Here is a 5,681-nt window from a genome sequence, read left to right as displayed (position 1 = left end):
CCAAATTTGCCAAAATTCTAAACCTTAGGGTTTAAAAAGGGAAATTCGGTTTTCTTGTCCAATCGCGATACGCGACGGGACAAAGGACAAGCCCATCGCGATACGCGATGAGTCTTGGTCAAAGGTTCTAGATGGAGTCAACAGCGATACGCGATCGCTGTTGAGCCAACGTCATCGCGTATCGCGATGAAGTGGCTTGACACCTCTAGCACAAGACTGCCACGCGTCCACACGTGGCACACCTTTCGCCACGTGTCCCGACACGTGGCACATCGTCCGCCACGTGGCACACCGTCTGCCACATGGCAGACCTATATGGTGACTGTCTTGGCTTACGTCGTGATACATGACGGGTGCCAAGGAGGCCGTCGCGTACCGCGACGGGATCCAAGATTTTGCTTATAATTAGCAGGTCCGGGATCTTCATTTCCAACACCCAATTTCAGTATCCCACTCTCTCTCTAGCATCTCTCTAGCTTTTATATCTTTCCTCAAAGTCCGTGCCTTATTTCTTCGATAAACGTGCCCTGATTCCTCGTTTTTTTATACCAACGATTCCTTGTTGTTTGTGCCACCCTCCACCCACATACCAAGAAGGTGTTTGTTATTATGTCAATGAGTCTCGAGAAGCGTGCCAACTAGTGTTGAAGATTGGCGTTCATTGATTTGCGTGTCGAGAAAGGAGTGTCAAGAAAAAGAGTTGATCGAGAAGTGAAGCGGCGTTGGAGTGCTACTCGAATCACTAGGGTTTTCTTAAGCCTTTAAGGTAAGGCTTAAAATGCCAATGAATATAATACCAAAATATTATAACGGCTTAAACCTTAAGTCGAGGTTATACTCGATACCTCGATAAAAGAAAAGAAAACATAACAAAGAAAAGAATAAAGATAGAATATGAATACTATATATGTGTGAAGTATATATTCTTTATTATGAAAATATTATTTAAGTAATAATGAGTATTCTTAAATAATAAAAGAAAAGAATACGTTTCTTTGAGAAGAAGAAACATCGGGTTTTTATAAATAAACTAAATGTTTATAATTACTTTTAAACTAAAGGTTTTCAAGTAAAAGAGATCTATGAACTAAAGGTTCATCGAGGTAGAGTTATAAAATAAGACTAAAGGTATTAAGCCGGATTGTATATCCGACTAACAAATGGTTATACTCGTACTATAGGTGCGAGATAGCAAGGGAAAGACCCTCGGACGGTGTTGAAGCCGATCCCAAAGCGATAAGGTAAATACGCCCCCAAACTTTTAAACTTGTTTCAAAATGAGTCAAATATGCTATATGAAAATGATTACAAGATACTACGTGTCCCTAAAACCGTTATAAATGAAAGTATAAACCTAGCCCTCAGGCTGTGGTATACGTGTGTCTGGATCCTTACATATGTGGTAGTACGCGATGGGCACATCTCACCACCATGATCGTAGGACGCTTTCCCGCAGGAAGTACGATCATTGTGTATACTTACCGGTACTTAACTAAGTCGAACGTGGTGGTGTTTGTTGAGGTGACCTAGAGTAGGGACTTGAATTTATAAATATGTTATTTAACTTTGTTATTCCTAAGCCACGATGGGTCGAGGCAGGCGTAGTCTCGAGGGGTAATAAAGTAAAAGAAAATATTTTAGCGTCAGCGTGTTCACCAGCATTCGTTGCTGACAATTTTTCTTACATTTTGCAGGTGAACAAGGATAGCGCTTGGAGTGTCGAAGTGCTATATTTATATCCGATGGCTCGGATCTTTGTTTGAAACCTTAATATATACATGGTGGATTGTAATTAAAATAAATAATCTTTTTAAAACGAGAATCTTTTATAATTCCGTCTTTTGTAATATTATAACTTTGATCCTTATATTTTATAAGACTTCCGTTAATATAACGCAACTCTGATTTATTGACAAATATGGTACCAACTGTTGAGTCACACGCCTAGGCCCTAAGTGAGGGTGTGACAAAATATTTCCTACTTTTCATGTGGGATGGACTTTATCTTCTTTACTTATACCCATGTGAAGGAGTTTAATTTTTTTCCTTCTTTCCATGTGAGATGGATTCTTTTTCCCCGTTTCCTTAATATGGAATTCTTTCAACTTAATATAATCTATATATATCTTTTTATTTTTATCATATTTATTATTAAAATTTTTCGGTCCTTCTATTTTCAAAGTTGTCATTTTTAATCTAAAAATTAATATGGTATTTTTCGAGATGTTACATCCTCCCAACCTTGGAACAAATTTCGTCCACGAGATTCGTTAAAATAGGTGCAGGTATTTCTTTCTCATTTCAGACTCCAATTCCCAAGTAAATTCTGGTCCTCTTCGGGAATTCAAGGTTAAAGTATTTGACAACTACGGAAAAGGGGGAGCCTATTAGTGCATGATTTGTTGTTCGTAGCTGGTCGAATAGGCTAGAGGTAGTTTGGTCTTTATAGTAATTGTAATATAGCTCATTCGCTATGGATTGTATAGCGAATGAGGCTCATTCTTTAGACTAGCTAGCCTATTCGTTAAGGTATGAGCTCATACGATATGGTGTAGCGTATGAGGCTCATTCATTAAAGTAAGAGCTCATTCTCCAAAGATGTTTAGTGAATGAGAGCTCATTCGTTAGTGATGTCAATGAATGGGGATTGGGCCTATAATTAGGTCGTTCCTGTTCATTAGCCTTAGCTATTCACTTTATTTATTCTCTATGTAACGTTATGCTACCAGATTCTCTCTAGAACCGCGCTTAACGTATATAATGTATTGAATCCTTAACGTATGTTGTCAATAAAGTATTTGTTAATGTAATTGTCTCGTGTGTCGTATTGATCTATCTATCGTATTGATGAATCTAATTACGACTAAATCTTGGCTCGTATAACGTGGAATATCGTTTTTATATTATGATAATTGCTTACAGGGTTGTTTTGACTAGTTTGAATATGATAAAGCATAGAATTGCCCTTATTTGAGTCACACTGGCAGTGATTGTTTGATAACCGGTGCCGTGTGTTAGCGATTGTTAATGCCTAAGGTTTGTCTAGTTAGTCAATCTGATTTGATCTTTGACAATTAATTTGTTAAGTGAACATGAGATTACTGATTATTTACTTGCTTGAACCCTGGGTGTGATATGTCTTGTTTATTGATTGAACTTTGCTTAGTTTACTTCTTTGATATTAAATCCAATCTTTCGCTAGTGTGATCAACATTGTTAATTATTACTTCATAATCTTAGAAATCTGTTGCATGTTACTTTGACCACATACTCCTCGTGGTTCGACACCCTACTTTTATATAACTTTTTTAAAAAATTTCGTATTAGTTTTTAGCTAATTCGTTTAAATGATTATATACGTATTAGTGCTTTTAATAAGGGAAGGTATTGGATTAAAGTCTCACTTGCGACACAAAGTAGGAGGTTTTAGGATGTGTCAAGAGGTTTTCTCACCTATGGTGGGTTTCTTTCCAAGGTTGGAATGAAAATATTCGTATGGGTTAGTGGTCCGTCAGTAATCCAAATGGTCATTCAAAAATTAAAGCATGTGACAATTCAAAAGTGTAAAATGAAATTTAGGTTATTAGAAAAATTCGCCTAAAGGATGCTTTACTCCATAAATATCTAAACGAACAATTGCGTATATCGCCCTCTAAAAAATTTCATATTTTCTTAAAATACAGCTTTTGAACGCATAATATATAATATGGGTCAAGTTATTCTACAAAGGGTAATAAAAATGAGAAGTGAGAGAAGCCATAAATAATTGACATGTGTCAAGTGGGGACCAAAGGAAAAAAGATATAAAGGTAATTATACACATTTTCTCTCTCCACATGCAAGACACATGTTAATACCCCCATCATTTTAGAACGTTTATAACTTATTCGTATGATATTATTTAAAAAAAATTCATCATAATAACAAGCGTTTTTTTATCTTTAATATGATTATGATTTTGTTATATAAAATTTAAAACAAAAATCACGTCGTTGTGTCTTTTCGCACACCGTTGTGTCTTTTCGTTTATCATTGTGTCTTTTTTCGTCATTATATCTTTTCGCACACCATTGTGTCTTTTCGCTTGTCATTATATCTTTTTTCGTCATTGTCTATTTTCGCACACCATTGTGTCTTTTTGCTTATAATTGTGTCTTTTTTCGTCATTGTGTCTTTTCGCACATCATTGTGTCTTTTCGCTTATCATTGTGTCTTTTTTCGTCATTGTGTCTTTCAACTCATCATTATGTTTTTTTAAATACTAATAACACCATTGTGTAATAATAATATGTAAAAATAATGATAAAATAACAACAAATTCTCTAATACATAAAACACAATGATTAATACATGTTACACAATAACTTGAAACGTAAAACACAATGGTGAATAGGTATAACACAATGACCTAAAACGTAAGACACAATGGTGAATACGTATAACACAATGGCCTAAAACGTAAGACACAATGGTGAATATATATTACACAATGACACAATGAACAACAAAAGAACACAATTAAAAAACCCATTAATTTTTTTTTTATTTTTATATAACAATATGATACTCATATTAAAGATATAAAAACGCTTATTATTATGGCGGCTTTTTTTAAAAAAAAGTAATGTCGTATGAAAAAGTTATAGAAATTTTAAAATGATGGAGGAATTGGCATGTGCCTTGCATGTGGAGAGAGAAAGTCAACAACGGTGGGTTATTACTTTCATGCCCTTTCAATCAATTTTTATCTATTAAATTAATCTTAGTCATTCAAATATAAGTCAATGGACTGGATTTCTTCTCACCCTTCTCATTTTTTTTGTCCTTTGTATTTTAACGTTACCCTATATACAATGATCTTTAAACATGGTTTGTGGAAATATGCAACTTTTTAAGTTTAGAGAGGAACATTATTATTTATTATTATTACTATTATTATTGACGGAAAGGGCTAAGAGAAACTAGGACTATGGTTAAGCACGATTTGGTTCAGTTCGGTTACTAGGAGAAACCCAAAAATACTCGGCTATCTAAGTATACAACTATACAAGCCATTCAGTTTTTGGTTTTCCGGTTTTTGGTTTTCCAGTTATTTTTGGTTTTTGTTTGGTTATTTTTGGGGTTTTTTTTTCAATTATGTGTAGACATTGCAAAAAACAAAACAAAAAAAAGAATTAAAAAATGAAAATGCATCTTTTAAGCTTGTATAAAAACGTAATAGAGTACCACATATATAGTGAATTAAAAAAAAACAAAAATAGACACATGTTACGTGAAACTATACAAATACAAAGCTGTTAAATAGAATTTAAAATTCAACAAATTTTTTAGAAAAACATTATAAGTTTAGTCCCAATATTTATTCACAATCTTATTTATCTTCAAAGTTAGTATATTCCTCATTATCTTGATAGTCTTTATCACCATCAATTTGTCCGGTTCGATTTTTTTTTGGTTTTTTTAAATGGATAACCGAATCAAAACAGAAAATTCGGTTTTTCAAATAAACATAAAATTAACCTTCAGTTAATGCTTCGATTATGTTTTTTCGGTGCGATTTTTTGACTAATTTGGTTTTGCTTTAATTAATTCGGTTTTCTGCTCACCCTTAACCAGGTCCCTCAAAATCTTACAAAGACAAAGAAACTTAAATTACACCTGCTTATCATTTTTATCATTAT

The sequence above is a fragment of the Bidens hawaiensis genome, unplaced genomic scaffold, assembly GCF_021521415.1.
Source record: "Bidens hawaiensis isolate Kalapana, Puna unplaced genomic scaffold, B.hawaiensis_p1.1 tig00000097_1, whole genome shotgun sequence".
NCBI lineage: Eukaryota > Viridiplantae > Streptophyta > Magnoliopsida > Asterales > Asteraceae > Bidens > Bidens hawaiensis.
Note: the sequence above shows the minus strand (reverse complement) of the source record.